Source organism: Ursus maritimus, unplaced genomic scaffold, assembly GCF_017311325.1.
Source record: "Ursus maritimus isolate PB19 unplaced genomic scaffold, ASM1731132v1 scaffold_5, whole genome shotgun sequence".
NCBI classification, from domain to species: domain Eukaryota; kingdom Metazoa; phylum Chordata; class Mammalia; order Carnivora; family Ursidae; genus Ursus; species Ursus maritimus.
In genome coordinates this window covers 42,585,298-42,611,934 of record NW_024426663.1, presented here as the reverse complement: position 1 = coordinate 42,611,934, position 26,637 = coordinate 42,585,298, and the positions used below count along the sequence as shown (strand labels likewise).

Sequence of the window (26,637 nt, the reverse complement as noted above, 5' to 3'; positions counted from 1 at the left end):
AAGAATTGGGATTAATACCAATATACCATGGGCATTTTTTTTAGTTTAGACAGGAGATTTTCCCAGCACATTATTTTCTCACAAAGTAAGAGTAGTCAAATGTAAATAAATGAAGAAAACTGAACATGGCCCTTTGGGGAGGAATATGCACTACTCATGAGGTCTATCTACTCTATATACTTCTTGCCTCATTTTGATCACATGCTTCATCTTGGAAAAGCCTATTGCACGGATCACTTGGTTCTGTTTGTATTTTGTTTTTGTCTTTACAGCATTAATTTTAGCTGTTTAGTAATCACATCTCAAAGTTCTTACTATGTCATTCCATTCACATTAGGTAGGCTCTTTGTGGGGGGGGATGATGGTCAACCTAGTTTAAGTTCCCTTCTTTACCAAGTTTATTCTACTTTTTCTATTCTGAATATATCATCTTTGGGAAAAGTCCATTTTATTTCCACGGAACCAAATTTTAATATGCACCATGAATAAGTTAAGAGACTTCTTCTTAGACATTATTGAAAAAGTTGCAAATGATCCCAATAGTGTATGTGATTAATTCCTATTTCAAAATTATATATGAGGTGACCAATTATATTTTTATACTTCAATTGTAATAAATAATTAAGAAGGAAACACAGACAAATTGTTACAGTCCTGGGTCCTTACTCAGGGGGTCAAAGACAGAATCTACAAAATTGAGAGTGGTGTTGGGTTTAAAGTCTTAAATTCGCATTTCTAAATGTGTTCAACTTTAGATAAATCTCATTTTTTTCTACATAAATATAGATAGCTTAAACAAAAAGCCTAAAATCACCATATCTTAAGTGACACTTTATCAGTCATGATTAAATGCTAATAAATGATCTCAACTGGAAATAACAAATAATTGGGGGTCATTAAAGCCCCAAACTCATATTCACCTGTGCTATTTTTTTTTAACTTTTGAAACTTATATCCTCAAAGGTAGATTTGACATGATAAAACATTGCCATTTGATAATTTTCTTACTTGCATCGTCTTTTAAAAAGACATGAGGAAATGTCGTAGTCCTTTTAAATAGTATGATATAGACTGTATGTTTTCCTATAATATAGTATAGCTAACTAATGTGCAATTTTGAGATTTTTAGTTCTAAATTATTTTTATTTTAATTTTAAGATAGTATGATATCCTAAACTTTCATAGTAAACACTAGTAAAACATCCAGTTACTGGTATTATCTAAATACATTCAAGTTAAAACCACTTCATACCATCTCATTTATATCAACAACAGCACAAAGTATGCTCCATATGACAGAAAGCAAAGTGTATAAAAGGCAGATACTTCCAGCTGAATTGTATCATTGCACAGGAGAAATATATCTCAATCTGCACTGAGTTTCAGGCACGTATAGTGCAAGCACAGTGATAATGAGGACAAGATCATAATTCCGATTCCTGACCCCTGTGTTAGCTTCACTGAGGGCAACAGGTCTGCAAACACAAAAGTTCCAGCAATCATTTCACAAGAGATGCCATTTTTATACAGAATGCCAAACAAAAGAAGATGGAAGCTCCTCCAATCTGCCAGCTCCATTGGAGGTGAGACTCCAGACAGCACATGGTCAGCTGTCTGTGGGTCAATGACCTACACATAGACTCCTCCTTTCAATACCCATGTGGCCTAAGAGGAAAGGACAAGGCATGAGGTTTGACTGGTGGGCTGTAGCTTGTTGATACCTGTCCTAGATTGTCTCTAAAGATTTTATTTATTTATTTATTTATTTATTTATTTATTTATTTGAGAGAGACAGAGAGAGAGCAGGGGAAGGGGCAGAGGAAGAGGGACTCCTCCCTAAGCAGGGGGCTCAATGTGGGTCTCGATCCCAGGACCTCTGAATCATAGCCTGAGCCTAAGGCAGACACTTCACTGACTGAGCCACTCAGGCACCCCTAGACTGTTTCTTTATATGAACAAATCATACTGAGAGAAAAGAGAGAGCCCTGTTTACAAATGGGGTTTCATCCATGAGGGCCAGGAAAGGGACCTGACTTTCCAAAAGTTTTCATAATAATGTTTCATTTTATACATTTTTAAAATTTTATGCCAAGGTCCAAAAAAGAAAATGGGTAGTAGGAAATAAATGCTTTAACAGACATTAAAAAATTCAACCTATATATTTAAATGTTATAGATCTGCAGACTACTGATGGTTATAGCCACTAATGAAGTGATATGTCATGTGACAACGGTACATGAAGGTAGGACTAACATAAATTTGACTATGGGGTAGATATACTTGTGTGCTCATACACTGGTAAGAATTCTCAGAAAACCTATAAAAATAGATATTATATAAAAATAAATAACATTTAAAAATAGTGCCTATCGAATGCCTAAGATGTATTCATAATCAAAATCTTTAAAGGAAACTAACAGAATTTTTGTGATGGGTCTAATAGTAAGAAAATAAACTGTTTTTCCCATGACTTAAACTTCATGAATGCTGTCTTTTTTTTTAATGTATTTTTTTAAAATGCCACTCTAAATTTTTCCTTTTTAATCAAGAAACTGCACTTTGCCTAAACATGATTTTAAATTATTCTATTTCATTCTATTCAGAATATTTCAATGAAAAATGAAAGTACAAAATGACTTTGTACGATACATGAGCTTTTAGACTGAAATAATAATCAGTATGAGGAAAGATAAGATGTTCACAATGAATCAGAAAAATCTTGACTTCTGCAACTAAACCTCAGACAGTAGCATTGGTAATTCCAATTTCCCTCTGGGTGAGAACACATTCAAGGAAGAAGATTGCTATAACCAGAGAACGGACTATTCTGCAGTTGGAACAAAAGATGGTAGAGACAGCGTCATTCTTTTGAGCCATACGTGTACCACAAATGCAACAGACAGCTTTACAGTCTGATAATGTCTGCATGGGAGGCCTCTCCTTAGGAAAACATCATTTTCCCAAGCAAATAAATGCTAGATCATTGAATTAATTGAAGGGATGAGAATCTCATGATAAATCTAAAAGAATTCCAAAGTCAGGGGCTACCTAACTAATCTGCCCCATCCCAGATGTCTTTTTGCACCTGTGGGTCTGGATCTGCCCACACACTGAGACCAGTTTCTCAATTTGGTTGCAATAATGTTTGGAATCTTTGACCTCAAGAGTTTTGCAAACTGCCAAATTTCTCTCTTGACTCTCTGACCCATAATTATTTCCCTAAATATATTGTCTGCATTCTAAGTCTTAATTTCCTGGATTCCTAGCCTTGTCCCCAATTTCTACCTGACTCCCTAAGCTTCTATATCTGGTTTGATTCCGTGAGAATTTCCTGACCCTGCCTTTTTGCATATAGACTCCTGACTTAACATCTGGCTCCAAACTTCATTTTCACGTACATTCCCATGCCACTTTGAGCTCCAGTCTCAAACTCCCATCTCTACCAAGGTCAACAGCCTTTGGCCAAGAACTTATCTTCTCTTATGTCCACCTGTCCTTCCTAACGTGTACTAACAATTTGTTGAGTACTGCTGTGTTGTGTTTATTCATGTCTATGTCCTTGCACACGTCTCACAAAAATCAAGTAATAACTAAATCATGTTTTTCATTTTATAGGCAGCACACAAGAAGCCCAAACATCCAGCAATTTGCCCTAAATCACACCACTAATAAAAGGTAGAAGGAGGTGACAGATCTATTTCTGTCTGGCAATAAAATCATTCTCTGTGGGAGACTGTTACATCGGTGCCCCTCAATAAATGCTACCTCCTATCATACCTGTCCTTATGTTGTCTCTCCCATGCTGATTCTAGCCTAGATATATGAGTGGCTCTAGCTAAAGTGATGTTGGCAGACATGATACAAGCAGAGGCTTGACAAGCTCTTGCACCTTGGGCAGGCCTTGTTCACTTAAAACATCTCTTGTAGCCAGGTACCATATAAAAACCCTGACCAGATTGAGTCTGCCATGCTGCAAGGAAGCCCAAGCTTATTACATGTAGAAACCATGTAGATGAGCTTAGAGGTGCCAGGTATGGGGGTGAAGCTTTCTTGGACCTCCCAGCCCAGACCAGCTGCTGATAAAAGGCAGCCAAGTGAGTGACTTAACACCACATAGAGCAGAAGACTTTCTCAGGCAAGTCCTGCCCATGATAAATAATAAATTGTTGTTTTTAAGCCACAAAGTCCAACCCAGGTACTGCTGGATTAGAAGATAAAATTATCACTCATTTTCAGCCCTCCAGATGGCACAAGGTTCTCTGAGTATGAAATGGCCTCTGATCAAATCCAGAGAGTTGCTCTTAAAATGTGGCCTCCGGGTAATTATCAAATCAAGGATGTGGCAGAAAGATATCTCTTAAGACCCTTGTAAGATCCAGTCAGCTAGAAGACAAGAAATGCTAAAATCCTTAAGGATGTTGCTCCCTAGCATCTGGACGCTCAGCCTAAAGCAGAAAATTGTCTTAAGGAGATTTGTGCAAGTATCTTTTACTTACTGGACTGGAATATAATTGACTACATGCGAAAACCATAAAATTTTTAAAGGAAACATATCATCTTGAACTAAAAGGGAAAGAGGCTAAACAAAATAAGAAGAGGCCCCCAAACTTTCACTGGCATAAAAAAGCCTAAGAAAGCTTCTTAGCTGCAAACATGGGTCATTTCTTGTGGGAAAGGAGAGATGACTTAGAGGACAGAGCCAAGATCCACTGAGAGCAATAAAATAGAAAATCACATGCAAAGAATTGGGTCCTTTTCAAGAAACATTTCTTGCCCCTAGATTTGAGGGAATAGGTAACATATTTCCAGTTGGATTTCAGAATTGCTTTGAAACAGTTGAGTGATGTGTGCTCCCCATTTCCCTTCTTTTCAGTGTCCAGGTCTATGGCCAGAGAAACATAATACCTCTTTCATCATTGTATGTTGCAGGGGGAGAGGAATGTACAGAGATTATATTAATCTCTTGAGAGACCAAGTCTCTGGATCAAGAGAAGTCACATCTGAAGAGCCTCAACTTCCAATGTACCTGATTTACATGATATGATTCTGGACCTAGAACCTGAGAACTAAAGCTGTAATGCAATGAAACTTTCAGGGAAGGACGTGAATTGCTTCACTAGAGGGAAGACTGTAATGCTAGTTGACAATCATTCCTCTCCTCCCTTTGCACATATGCTGCTCCTCACACCATAAAATATCCTATTTTTCTTCCCCTGGACTATAAGCTACAGCTGTGATTTGCTTTGACCAAGAGAATGCAACAGAATGATGTCCTAAGACTTCTGAGCCCAGACATGACAGATTCTACCTTCCTCTATCTGGGAAGCCAGCTGGCATGGTGTAATGAAGCTTGGGCTGGACTACTGAATGATGAGAAACGACACTGAGAGTTGGATAGTGGAATTTATGTGGTAACTTGACTAGGTCACAATACCCAGATATTTAGTCAAACATCTGGATGTTGCTTTGAAAGTATTTTTTAGATGAGATTAACATTTCTTCAATATACTTTGGGTAAGGCTGATTACCCTCCATAACTGGATGGGATTCATCCAATCAGATGAAGGCCTTAAAAAAAAAAAAAAAAAAGACTGAGGTCTGCAAAGGAAGAGGGAATTCTTCCAGCAGTCTGCCTTCATACTTGAGAAGCAATAACAAGTCCTTCCTGGGTCTCCAGCCTGCCAGCCTACTCTACAAGTTTTGGACTTTGTAATCATTTGAGCCAGTCCTTAAAAAATCAGTGTGTGTGTGTGTGTGTGTGTGTGTGTGTGTGTGTGTGTCTGGGTGTGGGTGTGTGTGTGTCTGGGTATGTGTGTACACATCCTGTTAGTTTTGTTTCTCTGAGAACACTGACTACTACCTAGAGAGAAAGAGAGACTAGACGGAGAAACCATGAAGCAGCATACATGTGGGTGAAGGATTCTTGAACTTTCTTTTTTTTTTTTTTTTTTTAAAGATTTTATTTATTCGACAGAGATAGAGACAGCCAGCGAGAGAGGGAACACAAGCAGGGGGAGTGGGAGAGGAAGAAGCAGGCTCCTAGCGGAGGAGCCTGATGTGGGGCTCGATCCCACAACGCCGGGATCACGCCCTGAGCCAAAGGCAGACGCTTAACCGCTGTGCCACCCAGGCGCCCCGGATTCTTGAACTTTCTAGCTCAGCCCAGCCACCCAATGGATACAACCAAGTTGATACCACATGAAGTAGAAGAATCACCCAACCCATCCCCGCCCAAACTTCTGACCTAACAAATTTTAAGGAGAAAAATAAATTATTGTTTTAAGTCACAAGGTTTGGGGTTCATCACACAGCATTAGGTAAATAAAACATCTCTTTTTTTTTTTTTCCAGCCACTCTCTCTTCCATCCTGGACATGAACTTGATCTTTCTCAGAGTTTTAGCCCTGAGGGCAGTCCAAAGTCAACCTGTAACTTGGAATTTGCCTTCCTCCAATCAGTGAAGCCACAATTTCATTCAGACCAATTATATGGGATCATGTTTCATTCTATATAATGATCATTAGGGGATTTTTTCATAGGTAGACCAGCTATTGGGTGATCTTACAGCACTGACCTTCATTCAAAAACCTATTTTTAAAAATAGTAAAGAGGGCTAAACCCAAAGATACCCTAAGGGGTAAAGGAAGCTCAGCCCTCTTACACAATAACCCATTTGGCCCCTAGAGTCCTCAAATCACTATGAATTCAGGAATGGAATCATTGGAATGCAAGAAGGGCTGCGGCAGGTGTCACTGAGTCACTCAATGACATGCAACAAAAATAATTGGACACAGCTTTACAGCCCAAGAGAACAGTATTAGTGAATGGGCACAGCCACAGAAGCCTTTGAGAATCTAAGAATAATGAGGTCAATTAAATCCTGCCTATCTGTGTTCTGAGAAAATGTCATGCTGTAGCTACCTTGAGACCCAGGTTTGGGGCACAGGCAGTGCCATAACATGTGGCAAACAACAAGAGTGGATGTTGAGTGCTGTGCAAAGCTGATCAGAATAAAAATTCACTGTAATTTTGAGCATGTGATCCATCTGCCAATGCAGAAAAATAACACATTTGAGAGTATGTTTATTTATGTGAAGAGTACAAATTTTATACCCTCATTAGCACACCGAATGAAAAGGTGAAGTCAAATTCCAAGTCAATTTTCTGTGGCTCTGTGACAGATACAAGAGCACTAAATACACCAGGCATACTTGTTATTAACATTCTGTAAGTCTAGACATTGTCCTTCCGCCACCAACCTCCTCACGCCCCCTACCCCAAAATTTAGCTGACTCTGTCTTTAATGTATTCTGGTGGTGGACCATTTCAAGTTCATCATCTAGAAGCACATAGTAGCAGTGAATTTTGAATACTTTTGTATAATTAATAGGACCAAACATCTCTCCCCATTTATCCCTGGAGCTGTATTAACGGCTGCTGCGGTTTTGTCAAAGATTCCGGTTTAGATATCTAAAGCCTGGATACAACAGCTTGAAAAGTCATTATGGGACTGGTTCTGGCAGCTTCCTTTTCCTTAAAGAGAACTCCTTTTTCCAAGACTGACTTAACCTTAGAAGATGGAATAAAACATTTCTTCAGACAGACTCTTCTGCTATCTGTATCCTGCTAGGTTCCCTGCAGTCCTCTGAAAAACAATAAAGTCACTATGCTTATTGAATTCCTATAACATGATAAATACTGCAGTAGAAGTGGGAAATTAACTGAAGATATGGAGTGTGCCTAGACTCAAGAATTTTATAATCTTTTAGATAAGGTCTTGAAAGTCCTTCTTTTAATGGCAATCTACTAAAAAGTGTGCAAACCCACCATAGCTACAACTTTCTGCGATACTTCCTTTATTCCCTTCTGCTCAAGACAGAGATGCTCCTGAGAGCATTTTAGCTCTCTAAGAAGTCACCATGCCATGTGACACCCCAACACCTTCCTTCTCCTCCACGTATGGCTGCAAAGATGACAGCACCCACTACAAGTGTGTTCCTTTGCCTGTGCTGGTCCCCCATTGCTATTTGGTAATTACTAATCTCCTCAAGCGAACTCTGTATCACATGTTACACAGTGATTATTCCAATTCATTCCATTTTCATTAGGCTCTTTTGTTTCCCTCATCCTCTAGCTAGCAAGGTATTTCTTTCTGTCCCAAGTGGAAACCACTAACTTGTCATATCCCCCCTTCTCTCTTTCAAAAATACTAAGTCCCCACGCATCTTCATCTCGTTCCTTCTCCCCGATGCTGATTTGTCTGTGCACCTGTAATCTCATCCTGACCTGTGACCAACTCAGAGACATTAACACTTCACTGAATGTCCCTTTCTCTCTAGCACAGAGAGGCAGTATGGTGGAGTGGTTAAGGGCAAGTCCCTGGAGCTAACCCTTCTGGATTTAAATCCTGACACCATTGCCTGTATCTATGACCTTGGGCAAATTATGTAACTTCCTTGTGCCTTAGTCTCTTCACTCCAAATATAAATAATAATAGAAGTACTTCTCTCATAGGTGTGTTATGAGGATTAAATTAGTTAAAGAATTTAGCACACTGTCTGGTACATGTAAGTACTCAAATATTGTTACCTATTACTACCTTCAACTTTCCTTAAATTCTTTCTCTGCCTCAGCCATTTTCTTAATTCTCACATGTCCTTAAGTATCTGTACTTTATGTCTTCGTTACTTCAATGCCAATCTTCTTTTGAAAGAGTGGTTAATATTTACAGCTGAACTTCCAGATTATTTTCTTTGGTTCTCTGGGCCTTTCCTTCCATCCACTCCTAATTCAAGGTATTCTCTGAGATTCGGCTCTACTCTTCCTGCATCTCTGTTTCTCTTACTGGGATGAGATGCACTGCAAGACTATGGAGTGAGCAAAAGCACATCTATAGCCTCAGGATAAACAAGGTAGGTTTGAACATCTTGGCCATCATTGTGTTAGTATACTTGGCCAAAGTGCCCTTAGACACAAGCAAAATCCTACTATTCCAGGTCAGCACATTTTTTTAACCTGCCAAATAAAAGATACTCACATGCACTGAGTGATTGGAAAGTGTCGTACTTTAGAGTTGTCGCAGAACCAAGCGTCACTATCACGACAACCAAATCAAGGTGAATTTATGCACTACCACGATCATGGATGGCATGAATAACTACTGACCCTAGGACTGACTAGTGCTTCTCTAAAAAGTAGGTCATTGTTTTGAAAAAATTTTTTTTCTTTTTTTTTCTAAACTAGTGTGTTTTCTTAATTTCATTTTAGATTAAACATCCACACACAAACACACACACAATACCACTGGCTCGCACAAAGTGATTAAACTTCTTACCACAAATGTATTTGGACAAATGTTCTATTTACAAACATGAAACTATGTTTAAATATCCCCTTGAAGTTAGTCTGAAAATAACAAGTCTAGAGATTCTGACTTTAGAGAACTAAGTGCCACTATTTATCGTTTCAAAAATATATTTATTTTAAATTATAATTTCAGGTGGAAGTACTGAGAGGTGATCACAAACAGTAATGTTTGGAGCAAAAGCTTGTAACTGAAAAAAATGCAAAAGATAACAAGGGAAATGCAGAATAACCTTGAAGCAGAGGGTGTATCACGGGAAATCTGGTGGCTGAAAACATCATAGCGCAGTTCCCACCACAACTAGGGAACTCAAAGTGAGCACTGCAGTTGGCCACAAATTTGTAAGGTATATACTGCTATTCATGTAAAATATAGGTCTTTAATCAATGTGGAGATGCAAATGAGCCTGACCTGATGGGCACTGAATGGAAAAATCCTGAGAAAGAACTTCATGAAAATACCTCATGGCATATATAATATTTAAGACAATTTGTTGACAGTTTGAAAGTTAAAAAGTAAGAAAGAGATCCTGGCTTTGAGGAATGCTTCAAAAACAAAATCAAACAAACAGAAAAAAACCACTTGAAGTATCATCAAAGTTAGCTTCAGAATCACCGTGGGAGGCACAGCTCCTGAGACAAGGGCCATTTGGTGGAACATGGCATGGCAGGGTGGGTTGAATCTGTTTTAATTCAAAAGAGACAATCAAGGTGACAAAGTGGATTTTTACAAGGAAAGGCACTGCTGAATAATCGAGAATCTGAAAATAAATTGGATTTTTACCTAATACTAGGACAAAACCATACATATGAATGTTAGAACCACTTTATTAGTCATCTACACTGGTAACGTAGTCTGTCAAAGTGTGTGACTTGCCAAAGTCCCTGAAGGTAGAACTGGTGGTAAAATTTTCAAAAAGATACAAGGATATTAGCATGATATTAACTAGGAAAAAATGCTGGTCTCAAATCTATGTTAGGCAAACCTTTGAATCCCTAGTATGCATCAAACACATGATAACCCTGACTGCTCCAGCAACCAGTGATTTTATTCATTCATCAAAAAATAGGGGTGCCTGGGTGGTTCAGCTGGTTAAGTGTCTGCCTTAGGTCCTGGGATCAAGCCCCACATCTGGCAGCCTGCTCAGCAGGGAGCCTGCTTCTCCCTCTCCCTTTGCTGCTCCCCCTGCTTGTGCTCTCTCACTCACTTGTTCTCTCTCAAATACAAAAATAAAATCTTAAAAAATATAATTCTGAGGCCAGTCGGTCCACATGTTGGGGCGTGAGGCATCCTCCTGATCCCTCTAACTCCCAGCACCTCCAAAGGTGGACCGTTCATCAAGGATTTTATATCTAAGGCCCAAAATTTTGTTATCCAAGATGATGAATGCCAACATGGATGCAGCTGATGCTGAAAATTAAGTGGAACTGGAGAACAAAACACAACTTATTAGTCAAGTGTTGAAACTTCAACACACACGTGAAGATCTCTCTGCAAGAGTAGGTGCAGTTAAGGAAGAAAATCAGAAGCTAAAACCAGAAAACCAAGTTCTTGGAGAATATATAGAAAACCTCATGTCAGCTTCCAGTGTTTTTCAAACTAACCCAAAAAGCAAAAGAAGGGACTGATGTCCTTTCTGTTTTATGGAATTGCTGCTGATCTTTCTTTCTTTAAAAGTTGGATAGATTCAAAAAGTTACAGTAGTTTTGTTTGTGGTTTATAAAGATTTTTATTTATATATTTATAAAGATAAGGTCAGATCTAGGCAAAATTAAGAGCATAACAGAAGACTTACATGAGTTTGTGTATTATATGTTTGTCTAGGAAAATGTGCAAATGTATCATAGAAACTTTATAATTAGAAATGCATATATTTATGAAACTTGAAAATGAGTATTTTATCAAATTTGTTTTGATTTATAGGTTTAGCACTGTCTTTTATTATAGGCATAGTAAGAGATACAAGAAAGTAACCACTGTGTTGTGAAAAGTGACCAAAATCATGTACTGAACACACAGCTTTATGTACCCTGGACACCATGTTGCATATCTTCTTCGTTTGTTTCTACCTTCCTATTTCCCCCCCAAGGAAAAAATTGGTTTCATGGTTGTAAAAGTAATTTTAATAGTGAATCATCTGTGAGAGTAACCTGAGCTTGACTTGTTGAAACTTAACCAAAATAAGACACTTCCTTAGTTAGGGCTTGTCATAGTTAGTAATAAGATAGGATTGTTGGTTTCTCTTTAATCAATTGAAAACAGAGGCTATAAATATGAAGATTTTTCTTTGCAGCTGAATTGTCAAATTGAGAAGGTTTGTTGGTAAAAACTTCCTTTGCACAAAATAACCCACTTGATATCTGAAATGATGAGCTCCAGTTATATGTTTGAAATAGAAAATTTTGAGAAAAATAGAAATAAGATGGAAAAAGTACTTGGCATACAGTAGTAACCAACTCCAAATGTTTTTACTCCAGATTTGTGTGATCTCTGGCACAGACTAGATCTTTTGGGGAATATATATATGGAAGTAGATTAAATATGACTAACCTTATGTCAATGACATCTAGAAGAGAACAGTTACAAAGAGTTTAGTCTCAAGGCTTATTTGTAGTATCCAGCAGATCAACTTATGGAAAACTGCTTTAGAGTGCATTAAGTATCAGAATCATGAACAAAATGGGGGAGTTCTACATGTATACTAATTGATATTCTCAGCATTTTATCCACTACTTCTCCCAGAATTTTCTTGAAACCTAACTACTTGGTTTGCAGAGTTTTAGTCATTTTTTTTTTAAGATTTTATTTATTTATTTGACACAGAGAGACAGCCAGTGAGAGAGGGAACACAAGCAGGGGGAGCGGGAGAGGAAGAAGCAGACTCCTAGCGGAGGTGCCTGATGTGGGACTCGATCCCAGAACCCTGGGATCACGCCCTGAGCCGAAGGCAGACACTTAAGGACTGCGCCACCCAGGCGCCACTTGACAGTTTCTAAAAACATAGTTTGTTGATTTCATTTGATAAGAAAATTAGTATCAGAACTAATGTTAAAATGTTAACTGGGAAAGGAGATCCACTAATATACTTCGGTTATTAGATTTGGGCTATTTTTTTTTTTTTTTAAGATTTTATTCATTCATTTGGCAGAGAGCAAGAGAGCACAAGCAGGGGGAGCAGCAGAGGGAGGGAGAAGCAGGCTCCTGCTTGGCGATGCAGGGCTCTATCCCAGGACCCTGGGATCATGACCTGAGCTGAAGGCAGATGCTTAACCAACTGAGCCAACCAGGCACCCCAGATTTTGGGCTACTTTTAATCATGGGATAATCTTATGTTTGTATTGATGCAAGATTTGATGAATGACTTCAGCTGGATGAATGCAATAGTTGTACTGCAAACATTCTGCATCCCTTTTGTGACCTAATTTACAAACATTTTAAATTGTGCTGTAGGTTTGCTTTGCTGTTTAATAAAAAGCTGTTTCAGAAAAAAAAATTATATATATATGTGTGTGTGTGTATGTGTGTGTGTGTGTGTGTATATATATATATATATACATATATATATATTTATTATTTTTTTAGCTCCAACTGTGCTTACCAATATGCTAGATCCTGTGGATTTCACTCTGAATAAAGCAGACATAGCCTTATCCTTAGAGTGTTTACATTTGCCAAGAGACTGCTTCAAAAGTTTTTTTGTCTCATTTTCCTTGATTTTTCTCAGGGTGTTCAACAACTTAGTAAAACTAGATAATTTTGCAAAACGCAATATTTTTAATCTTCATTATTTCAGATAAAACTGTAATAGAATGAGAAGAGAATGAGAAAGCTTATACTACCACCTAGATGCATTCTTGTTCAAACAAAAGATAGTATTCATAGAGTTTTCTAATTCAGCCATCTATTAATTTATTTCCTTGGAAATAAAAAAGCCATCATGATAAAAAAAAAAGTCTAGGTATTATGAGTTAATTTATTGTTCATACTTCTAACAAATTGGGTCACATGGGACTATATATTTAGCTGATTTCCCCCTAAAGTCTGAACACCCTCACTCAGCCATTGTAAGGTCAAATTGAGGTGATGGTTTTCACAGAGTGTGACAAATTATAATATGGTTTATTAGTCTGACAGTTGAATGGAGATGTCAGAATATAAAAAATATGAGACTCACCTGATTTACACGTGACAAAAATTACAGCATCAGTCATAAAACAAAGATCATTATTCATATTTCTTCATTGAAAATGTCCTTTTTGACTATTTCCATGGGAATGTAAAAAACACTAACCAGTGGATCAGAGACTCTTTTTATCCCCTACTAGGCAAGTAGGCAAGTGAGCCAACAACTCAGCAAGTAGATGAAGTCATTGAAATTTTTGGCAAGAATGGCCTGACAACATGGCATTATCTTTCCATTTGTGATTCTGGCTTGCTTCTCCTATGGGATTCCCATATACAGCTCACTGAGTCTTCAAAAATTATATTTTGAGTACCCACACGTACTTGTGAATTTGCTTCCTTAGAATAAGGCAACACCAAGAAGAAAAAGTACAGAAAAGCTGAACTCAGTGGATGTGATTAGATGTCTTCAATTCAGTCCAATTTGTATGTGAAAGTGATAATTTCAATGAATAAAATTTCAGGCCTCATCTTTTAGTTATCACTTTCCCTCAACATCTACATGAACTCATCAGTCATTCCCTTCAGCTGTTTCCCCAGTTTTTAATTCTGGCCCCATACAACCCATTTTCCACACAGCAGACAAAGAAATCATTTAAAAATCTGTATCAGATCATTAATCACCGTGTTTTAAGACCTTGATATTTTGCTGGAGCATTTAAAACAAAATCCACTGCTTGGCATGGCCTGCCAAGCCTCTGCTCACTCTTTCAATTCATTTTGTACTGTAATTCCCTAGACCTCTTTTTCTTTTCCATAGTAGCTTCCTCACATCCAAAGGCCTTTACACTTACAGTATTTTGCTCAGGTCACTTGTCCCCCACCTCTCAAATCCACTGTATCCTCCTAGTTATTCAAAAGCTTCTTTGACCATATCTTCTCATTCCCGCACCACTCTAGACTTCATTATGTTTTCCTTCCATCATAGTACTTATTTTCTGAACTATCCTATTTATTGAATTACCTACTGTGATCTGTCTCCCTCTCACTATACAGTAAGCTCCAAGACAGACATTTCAATCATAGGCCATATCCTGAGTATCTGAAATAGTGTCCAGTACATGCTGGGTACTCATTAAAGAATTGTTGATTAAATAGATGAATATAGCAGAATCTTGCCCATTAATGAATGAATCAGGAAAAAATTAGGTGTGATTAGATCACAGAGTAGAATAAAGAATCTACACATTTTTTAAAAAATAAAACCCATGATACTAAGTAAGTGTTGCACTTGGAACTATGCCTCCAAATAGTCTGGATTAAAACTTTAGTCTCCTCTGTTATTCTGGATATGTGAATATGTTGGAAAATTCTGAGGATCTGTGCTCCATATTCTATCCCTGATAGAATCATGTTCTCTCGACTGTTACTCACTTCTAGCAGAGGACACTTAAATATTTCTCTCAGTTTTCATGCTCCATCTGCCCAAACACATCATCATTCCTCAGAGACAGACCCTCTTTCTCTGCTCCTTATCTTGGTCAGGCTGGTAGACTTTCAGGAATTCTCTTTGTCTCTTCCCTTTATCTACTGTGTTTTTTCCCCTCCTTTTAGCACACACCTTGGCAGAATTCTTCAAATCAGACCCTTTGTTTCTGTACCTACTACCCTGGGTCAAATGACCTTCATTGCTTGCCTAAACTATTGTTAAACTTTTCTAAATGGTCTTCTTTAGTATAATTGTTTCCTTCCTCCCTAAATCCTAGCTCTATTAATTTTACTCCTCAACTCAAAACCTTCCATGGTTGCCAATGACTGCAGAAAGTAATCCCAATCTCTGAACGTAAAAATGAGCACACTCCATAAAATGCCCCTGACAGATGTTTCTAGTTTATAATCCTCAACCATCCCCTCTCCTCCCACAAATCTTTGCATTAAAAACTCTCCATGACTCAACATTCTACAAACAGCCTCCATATTTTTGTCACCACTGATCTTTGCTTTCTATATTATCTCTACCCAGTGTGCCCTTCCCCTGACCCCTGCATTCTTGACACTTAACACAGGTTGAATTTGCTAAGTAAATAAACCCCCATCCTTCTTTCAAGGCCAGGTTATGACAACTTCTCCATGAAATCTCCCCCAATCCTTCTAGTCAGATTACCCTTTCCCTCCCCGAAGCTTCTATTGTACTTGGTAGCTCTATTTTAGTATTTTAAGCATACTCTGCTTTCCAATATAAATGATTGGGTATACATCTGTCCTTCCCAGTACTGAAATTTTCACGATGGCTAGGACTATTGTTAATCCATGAAGAATTCTTCTGTGGCACAGATTAGGTTAACTGAAGGTGACTGTTGAAGTCAGGATGAAGGTAGAGTGTGGAGGTGGTGGGAAGGATGTAAGGTGGTGAGAATATGGTGGATGAAGTGAGCTGTGTATGGAACAGTAGTGGTATGAAGTCTCAGCATTATCCTCGGGAGTGTGAAAATTTCTCACACTGTGAATTATATTTTCCACTTTTGGCTACCAGAATCCTGAATCAATCCAAGTTTAGGCACCAAGATGTTCTTAGACCATAAATTGAGGTTATATAATCATTCAAATCATCATCCACTAATATCTAAAATGCTTGGCGGAAGCCTTGGGCAGAAAAAAAAGATCTAATTAATTACCCTATCCTAAAGCCCTAACTGCACAGACTTCGCTTCAATAACCATGACCCAAACTGTGCTCGAAGAGTAAGTTAATATCCAGGATCAGAAGAGCTGAAAACTAAAAGTCTTGCAGCAAAACATTCATTCCCATATTCTGACAAAAAAAATATCTACTCACATTTTGAAGTCTGCATAAACCAAACCTTAAACAGCTATGTAATTTTCAAATAAATACAGTCCACAGTCATATTTTATTTATAGACGATGTGTCATCTTAAAATTCAAGGCTTTTGTTGAAATGGGTAGAAAATAATGTAGAACATGAAAATGTAATGGACAACTCAAACTCCTTTACATTTTATTTCAGAAAAAGAAAATATTTCCTTATATTCAGAGATACGTATCTTCCCTGACATCTTGAGCATCTTTTGAAATTTATTTGGGGAAAGGGGTGGGAAGATTACCACCCATGATAAAAGAAATCCACTTTATTCCATAGATACCAGAAGAAACCTTTTGATTTAACAAACATTAATTATGCACAAAAATTTTAAAGTAAATTAAACATTACAGGGGCTATTTGCTTCCCTCTATTTCTCTACCTTATCAGTTCCCACCACATCCTGACATTGTGGGTAAATCAAAATAAGACTCATGAAAAAACATAGGAACAACAAGAACAACAACAGATAGATAGATAGATAGATAGATAGATAGATAGATAGATAGATAGATAGATAGATAGTGCAAGCCGGTAGGGCTGCTGCAAAGATTCAGAACAGCAGCAATGAGAAAGCCAGGGATAATTGACAGGTACATTCTTTCTCTAAATCTGTGCTTGAGTCAAAACCAAAGTATATTTCAGTCAGCTAACTCTGCCTCATGAAGAAAAAAAAGTTTATGTGCACTATTTAAATCTACTTTTTTATCTGCTACTAAACCACTGAGCTTTTAAACTGAAATTCCACACTTAAAAAGTGGAAGGTATTTATAGTAAGAATAAACTACTAAAATCCCATCCAAATTATGCCAAATCTGGATCTAATGAGGATAGATAAAAGCAAATAAAATAGTATGTCTTAGAATAACTGAGAGAAACTGTGTATCATTCACTACAGTTTACAATAACTGGAATTATTTAGTTCATAGACAAAATGGTCAAAACCTGATATAATTACATATATAAGAAATGTTATACTATAGACTAACAGTGAAGTTAAAGCAAATTATAAGTAATAATAAAAATCACCTTTACTTTCTAGCTATTATCTAAGGAAGTATTTTATTATCATCTGGTTAGTAAGAGACACTATAAATGATTTTTTTAATAGAGCTTTGGAAATAGAATTTGGTAATTCAGGGACATACAGTAAAATCTTATTATAGATTAAGCTATATTTAAGGAAAATGGTGACTCTGATGAGTATAGTAGCCAATAGAACTAACGACTTATTGGAAAGACTATAAATCTATTCTTTAGACTGAAGACAGTTGACATTTATCCATTTCATTTGATCAATGTGTACAGTCATACTGAATAATTCAAGCTTCTTACTTTGGTAAAACTTACCTCCTAGTTTCTACTTCTCTATCATGTTCTTATCTGTAGAATTACAAATATTATTTTTAACTTCTCTCTGATGACCTCAAAACATTCTATTTTCTCAACCATCCCATAACTAATAAGGGTAAGACAGTGTACAGAGATTCATTTGTTCTAAATGAAAAAGATGCTCATTCCCATGATATGTTACTTTGGTGTCATACAGAATACACTGGGGGCTTTAGAATAGTACAGACCTGTGTTCAAATCCTCCCCCTTCTAGGAAAGTCATTTAACCTCTCTGAACCGGGTCCTCTAACTGTACAACGGGGATAACTTACTGGAGAAGATAGCTGTGAGAATCAAAGGAAATAACATGTACAGCACCTGGCATAGAGCGTTCCACACAGCAGTCATTTAAAACATATTATCCCCGCCCCTCCCGGCTACTTTGTCATGAGTCCTTTTAGGTGGGCATGTTAAGCCAAAGATAGCACACAAGCTTGTGAAACTTTGTGGCTGTTCAGAATTCCTCCAGCAGAAAAAAGACATCTCTCTTTGAAATCCATATTGCATATTTTGAAGAAGTGCAGTTCTTCTTCTTATAAAATTTTTATGCCTCTGCAGGTAGGTAAGCAGAAAACTCAATATGGCAACATTCTGTGGGTAAGCCATGGCTGTCACCACCAAATAAAACATCTCCGTAGCAAGTGTCTGACTCCTACGACAGTGGTAGTGCGATTAGAAATTATCTCCAGAGTAGGCAAAACAAACGTCTATGTTGAGATCTGCACAAAGTCTCTCCCTCCCAGCATCCTTTTAACTGAGTTTATACTCACTGAGATCTACATATGACTGGTAAAGTATCACACTTTTCATCTGTGCTGTTGTGGTGAAGCACCAATTTTCCTTGAGACATGGGCAGCGTTTCCTTCTGTCAAAATTCTATCTTTGATTGTATAATAGGAACCAAAACACAAAAATCCTCAGCAGTTTATGACCAGTGTTTGATAACTGCCAGAGATCACTTTGGGTTTTGAAGGGCTCTGCAGCAGGAATTTCAAAGAAAAGACATTTAAACCTCTCTTCAAAAGTCACTATTGATGGTTTGACACGAAGGAAGTTTCTTTGGTTATCCTACCACTCTTACATTCCAGGAACTCAAAACATACTCTCAAAAAGAGTGAATAAAATGGTAAATTTTATGTTGTGCATTTTTTTACCATAATCAAGAAAAGAGTAAATGATACTAGCTAGCTCTAAAATCTTACTATTAAAAGTCAAGTAATTGTCATTAGCCTTAATCATTAATCTCAGTATTAATAAATTTTACCCATCTCACAGGCTGATGTACCCTTCATTCTTGATGACACCCTAAGAACTTAGAGATTCCGTCCCTTAACATGTTGAAAATTGGTGTGGGCTTTCTGGAGGGGAGCATTTTCACATCATCTGGATGAGCCAAAGGGTCATGTCACATCCCAGTTAGCAATACAACTTCTAGAAGCCATGTGGTAAAAGTACAGCCAGAGAGAAATTTGGCAATAGGCATGTGGGAAAAAGAAAAAGGGCTTGCTCCTACTTTTTTTCCTCCAATAAAAACATTTCTAAGGTATAGTTCTTGGATGAAATAATAATATATATTGTTAGCTCAGAGTCCTTTTTATGAGTTATAGGTAAAGGACAACAGGATTTCAAAGAAGTCTTAAGACTACTCTCTTTACTAGCAGACTTTATCTTATAAATTCTGGTCTTCCCTCTCAGAGGATAAGTAAGAATATTCTAGGTAGAGAAGATGTCAAAAGGACAATATTGTGGGAGGAGTAAGAGTGGATAAGAAAAGCATATATGCAAAAACAACAACCATGCACATGAAGGAGAGTTTCAGGGGCTGGTTAAGAGTTCAAGATTTTTAGAAATAGGGTTACAGATGGGAATTGTATGAATTTCCCAATGCCTCTATAGCCAATTACTTCAACTTAGCGGCTTAAAACAGCACAGATTTGTTCTCTTATATTTCTGGAGGTCAGAAGTCCAAAATAAATTTTATAGAGCTAAAAGTGAGATTTGGGCAGGCTTGGTTCTTTCTGGAATTGCCAGGGGGGGATCTATTCTGTTTATCTCATAGCTTGTAGAGGCCACCAACACCGCTTGGCTTGTGGCCACATCACACCAATTTCTACTTGTGTTGTCACAGTGCCTTCTTACCTCTCTTACCTCCTTGTCTCTCTTATAGAAGGCCTCTTTAATTACATTTAGGACCCACCTGGATGACTGAGCATCGTCTCCCATCCCAAGATTCTCAAATTAATCACATCTGGAAAGTCCTTTCTGTCATGTAAGGTAATATATTCACAGGTTCCAGGGATTGGTATGTGGACATCTTTGGGGGGCCATTATTCAGCCTACCTTGGGAGGTACTAAATATTATGATAATATCTATCATTACTACACATTTTTCATGACACTAGATGCTTTACACACTTTATATCCCATAACTCTCTTCTTTCTCTGCCTCTCTGCAACATGGTAATGATTAAAGATGGTATTTAAAATATTTAAAAACTTATACATCAGGGCACTGAGCAATCAGATTGGATTCCAGACATAGTTGTGGAGTCGTCACAGCTGTGTATCTGATAGAGTTCCACGTGGTCCCAGGAAAGCATTCTGGAAAGCCATAATGTGCAAATGTGAGCCTACTGATTAAATTCTCAGCCTAAGGAGAAGCTTACTGAGCCACCTAATGGAGACAGGCCCTCTGCAAGGTACTTTCCATGCATTAACATAATTTATCCTTATTTTAACTTTCTTGGAGGAGAGGCTGTTATCACTATTTTACAGATGAAGAAAATAAGGCTCAGAGTAGTTAAATGACTTGCCCATGTCACAGGCTCACTATGATCACCAGGAGCCAAACCTTGTGTGATTGTAACTTGCCTTTTGCTGCCATCAGGTTATACTGAGTCTTATGCAAAAATCTAATATAATAATATAGTCTAGAAATACTTAAGAATTATCAAAGCAATATGATGGTCTGTATAATGAATTAAATATTAGATTTGTAAAAATAATGTAATAAGCCCTTCTTCAATGACAAGAGTCAGTGCGGCCACTGCTGCTCCTCAACAGAGAGGGTCTAATCATCGTATCAAATGACTCACTCAGTTAGTTCTCAGGAGGGGCCCAGAAAGGCTCATTCCCACAAGCGCATTGCCAAAGGAATCTAAGTGGTATCACATGGGCCTCCCAAGCATGGGGCTTGGCACAAGAAAGTCTCTGGCTGTCTAATATCCCTACCACTGGCTTTTCTACCAGTGCCACATATCTTTCCCAGCATATTCAATGTAATTTTTGAAGTTATACAACAGTAAAATTAATTATACTCTTCTTGGTTTGCTTAGGCCTACAGAATTTAACAGCCGCCAACTATATAAGACATTGAATGATGAGTTTCAAAATAAACTTTGGCTGGAAATATCACAGTCATCAACCCTCATCATTACTTGGAAATATCATATTCATTTTTTGTTTGATATGCAACAAATGTATTTATTTATGTGAGCCTGACATTTTTTTGCTAGTGTTCAGAGAGAATAATTATTTAAAGGAACCATGAGAGAAATCAAGTGCAAATTCATAAGATAAACACAGTTTAAAATATTTCAAATCATGGATTATCACTGGATCCAGGTGCAAATGTCCTACTCTTCATGCAAACACCCTTGTAGAGACACTCGGCACACGATAATTTAACACACCTATCAGCGCCTTCAAGGTATCACAAGGAGAAAGTTTTGTTTATTTTCAGCAACATCCAGTTCCCTAACACATGGTAATTCCTATATTTGGAAAAAAAGGGTATGAGCTCATCAGCAGAGCACATCACAGTGGTAACTCAAACAGGGTGGCTGATGACATAGGGAAAGGTGTTGGTAAATTTACACAGGCCATTAACCTAATAATTTATTCAACTTTCTCTGCAAATTCCCATGAATATATCCACGAAGGAATATATATTCATATCCTTAAAATCTTGTTAAAAGAACATTGGGTAATTCAAAAAAATCTTGTAATTCTGGGGAGATAAAATGAACAAATCCTAAATCTCCTTTATGACCTAACACTGAAGTCAGTGTTGTCACCCCACCAAAGAGACCAGGCAAGAGCTTTTGTTGCCTGGTTACCCCCATGTCCTCACAGGTCTGGGTGCTTAACTTAGGGAAATGAATTCAATCCAGCAAATGATCCTTGATTTGGACACTTCAGGGGTCCATCAGTTTACTCAAACCAAACAGTGCTTTGTTTAAAAATGGTCTTAGAATTTCATTCATTCCTTGAGGGTGGGGACAAGAGAAGGAGAGAGACAGAGGACATGAAATACACACAAACCCAAAATATATTATTTTTAAGTATTTTAACTTATGATAAACGTTAATGTCAGCACTGGCTGCAAGGATGGGAATTCACTGTGAGATGTTATCAGAGACCAGAAAAATCCAATATACTTCAATTACCTGCATGCTACTTTAACTCAGAGAGCATGTTACTAATGGTTTTCCATCATAGCACAAAATCAAAGCAAGAATATAGTCACGTTAATGCTATTTTGTGGGTAGGGATGGGGAGAGAATGAGCAATTATGAAATCCTAAAGCTTAGGGAATCAGAGAATATTATAAGCATTATGTTAAAATGTTTAGTGTCTATAAATTCATTTTTAATAGATGTATAAAGAGCAGAACTAAGATGCTTAGTTGAACATTTTTCCAAACCATTCTCATACCATTTCAACGGAGAAAAAAAGGATGAGCATTGTTGTTTTCAGTTTATGCATGTGATCTTTACATAAAGTTTTAAATTTCATAAATTGTCCCTAATTTGTTTCAGCTAAAAATTAGAGATTAATTTATCAATTTATAGTTGGCTCTCACTAATACTTATCCTCTACTCTGAGCCCATTTGTTTACTTATTCATTGATTTACTCATTCATTGGTCCTATTAATATTTATGAGTACTATTTTGTGCCAGTGGCTATGGTATGTCTCAAATATTCAAGAGTGAACAAGAGAATGTTCTCTGCCCTCGTAAAGTTTCTAGTGAAGGTGAGAAGACAGATTTTGGACAAAGAATTTCAAAAACAATTAATTAAATAAAATGACTATTATAAAGGAGGTATAAAGCACATTCTAAAAGCATATAACTCCTAACCTCTTAATGTACATTACTTTTCAGCTGAAGAAATCAAAGCTAGGACTGAAATATGGAATTTAAGTGGCAAGTTTTTATTCTGACATATTTTTATTTTTAAAGGGATTTCTTAAACACCACTAAAAGATCTTTCTTATTTTTATTTTATTTTAAATTCCAGTGTAGTTAACATACAGAACACTACAAGATCTTAAGATTACTGCTTTTAATGTTATGCATATTATCAAACTGATACATAAAAATTAAACAATCAAAATGAAATATAAATGATATATTTATATCACCATCATTTGGAGGATTAGGGAAGAATCAATTTTTCTTGAAAGTCATACTCATTTTTTAAAAATCCCATATACTACAAGCATTTTAGTATGTTGGTCTAAGATGTCTCTGGCCCTGAAACCATGTAATCCTGTGTCTTTAGTTTAATCCACACCAAAATATTTGTGTATAATTTCTGATTTTAAGACACTTTCTAGGCTTATTAAAACCTACAGATGTCTTTTCTTCAGCATTAAAATTATACCCTGAGGAATGATACCACTGTACTGAAGTTTCTTCATTCTCTTTTGGATGATGACAAATACAGCTATTTGCAGCACGATGACAGTTCCCTTAATATTCCGGAACATACTATGTGTTGCAGAAAATAAACTCTAAGTATATTGTGAGCATTATATTTTATCATTGACTTAGAAATAGATTTTGAATGCCAAATCCACGCTATTCACCAAACCAGAAACACGTCCACTTTCAAGTTACCTAATTGTCTTCACTTCTTGAGGTGAACTCTTTAAATTTCACTGAGTACAACACTGAACTCATTCCTTTATCTGTAGCTTCCATCAGCCACAAGTTTCATATTTTACTAGGCTCTAAGCATAACACTCTTTTGAGTCTTTCTAATATAAAGACTTACAGCTCACCATACACACGCACAAGAATCAACACCTCTTTTTTGGTACAAATGCATCGTTGTATAAAAAGACAAGAGTGCCAACGTCGCCAGCAGGACACAAACTGCGGGTGCTTTCCTCATAGTGAAGTAGGACTTTGTGATCACCTGTCTCTACCCTCTTACCCATATTTTCTGTTAAAAGAAAAAGTAAATGCTGATGAGCTTGCTGGGTGGGTGGAGACTTCACCTTTGGACACAGAATGACAATATCCTAATTCAAGTTGTGTATGGCTGCAGTCCCTGTCATTTATTTTGCTATTACTGTAACCAAATGAGTGAATCAGGTTTCATCTTGATTATGTCCAACTATTACTCAGAGCCTTACACATTGTGGACATTTTATCCATGTTCTTAATCATTGAAATTGGAATTTGGAGTATGAGGTAATGTTCAAAAAAACAAAATGACCAGTTATATATTATTGGTATAGGTGATATTCGGCGTGTGCTCATTCAAGACTAATGTCACCTTAAAATGACCTACTTCTCCACAATGCCAGAGGCAGTCCCTAAGTAATATGTCAGATAATAGACACTGGCATTAACTCTCTCAGTGCGCTTTTGTTTCATTTACTTCAGGACATATGAGGTAATATTTTAAGCAATAAGATGTTTTTGGCTTCTTTAATATTTCTACTTACAATTAGGTGGACCTGGAATTCTTTTATAACTGTGAAATTTCATAAAGAAAAATCCCTTCTCACTATGAAGTAGAATACTTCAATTATTTTGGCTGATCAAAATAAAAGCTCATGAAAGTCTCGTGGACTCTGATTATTAACTTTAGTTTTATAATTCAGCTGTCATTACTAGCTCTGTTAACAACACCAGTCATTAAGTCATAAACTGCTCAGAATTTTTATTTTGAGAAGTAACTTCTGCATGAATAAAACTCCAGGATTAGATAGATAGATATAGGCACACAAATATGATTTAAAAATAAAATCTTAAAAAAATATTTAAAATAACACAGGGTCCAAAATATATATACATATATATATACATATATATATATACATATGTGTGTACACACACACACACACACACTATATCTATATATAGATAGATACTATCTATCTATCTATCTATAGATAGTATCTATATCCCAGTAGTTGAAAAGTGAAAATGTTGGTTGATGGTCCTGTGTTTGGCTTATTTCTCCAGAGAATTTTGTACCTACAATCACAGTTCTATACAGTACTTTTGGGGTACTGTTGTCCAGAGCTTCCCTTTCTCTTGGGGAAAAATATGGGTCACCCTCTGAGAACAAGCCATACTATAGAGGAAAGCACAGCTAATTCTTTCAACAACCAGAGACCCTTCTATGCCCTGCCAGGGCAATGTTACACATCTATTACATGGAATACAATTTCAATGGTCACATTTGAAAATAACTGAATTCTCAACCAAAGGATACTCATTTAGACCCATAGCTTATTTTCTCCTAAATAAGTATATTTTGCTCTATATCAAATGTTATTCTCTTGCCTGGGTTATTTCTACCTGCAGGAAACATACAAAATGAATTAAAACAAAAACTGTGGGGAAAAGGATTAAGACTGAATACCTAACACATTCATAGGACATTCCAAAGTTTAGCTCTGTCCAGAATGCTACAATATTCACAGACGGCAAGAAGCAGCTCAACAAATATAAAGAGGTAATTACATTTGCAAAGTCATTATCAATGAGTAAGAAAGGGGAAAAAAAAGTTCAAGGAGTTAGGACATCACAAAGATCAATGGCATCAATGGCCACTCTGTACCATCTGCATTGAACACCACAGTGTGCAGGGACCGTACAGAGAGAGTGAGAACAGAAAAAACCAACATCACTTATGAGTGGAAAAAAAAAAAGTAAAAGCTTAACAATGAAACCAAGGTGGAGGAGAGGTAAGAAAGGAGACGTGAAGAAGGGAAGGGAAGAAAAGTGAAGAAAGACAATACACAGATACAAACAAAAGAAGGAAGTACCATGAACTTCTGTGTCCTCACTATACAATTTTCCTAATGATACCGGAGGGTGATGAGAAGCCCTTCAGTGACTGCTCATTGCCTTTCAACTCATTTCAGCAGAAAACTTGGGTAACTGCCACACCAAAAAACTCATAAAAGAACATACCAATATATGTATGAATCATATTCCAACTTCCACTCCTGGAAATTGCCTGACTTCTTCATTGTCAGTAAAATACTGAGTCTTCCTTGAATGAAGTCATCATCACAGCATTTTCTAGCTCAATTCAAAATACAAAAGACCACTGGCCTGTATTCAATGTCTTTTCCAATGTCTTTTCCAAATGAGGCTTGTAGGCGATACTGAGAACTGGAAGCATCAACCCCCCAATTACATCAAAAACTGGGGATGTACTGCATGGTGACTAATATAACAAAGTAAAAATTATTTAAAAAAAAAGAAGTTTATACTGAAACTCTGCTCAGATGTCTGTCATATATGAATGATAAAGAGGAGAAGTAGCAATAGTGGTAAAATTTATAGAAAAAGCATGGCCAACAGCTGTGATCAGTGTGCATGCTAAATGAATTTCCTTCAAGAGAAATAGCAGAGTATTGGGGGTAGGTGACTGCTATAAGTGAGCTCCGGATAATCACGGATTCTTCTTATTCAATGATTCCATAGATCTATAATTTGAAAGCACAATGATATATTTCAAAAGGGAAGTTGAGAGGCTCAATCTCTGGGCTCTGCTCTCAATGTTGGGCAACTCGCCTTTTCTTTCTGGGCCTGAGTTCCCATATCTTTAATATAATGTATCCTTTTCAG

The 26,637-nt window shown here is 37.0% G+C and overlaps 1 protein-coding gene and 1 pseudogene across 2 annotated transcripts in view; one reads left to right on the top strand and one right to left on the bottom strand.

Annotated features, from left to right (window-relative positions):
* The window catches only part of PDE4D (phosphodiesterase 4D), a 1,076,631-nt gene that overhangs the window by 942,094 nt on the left and 107,900 nt on the right, over positions 1-26,637 (bottom strand). The gene's annotated exons all lie outside the window — the stretch shown is intronic.
* Positions 10,635-10,991, top strand: LOC121100673 (annotated as a pseudogene).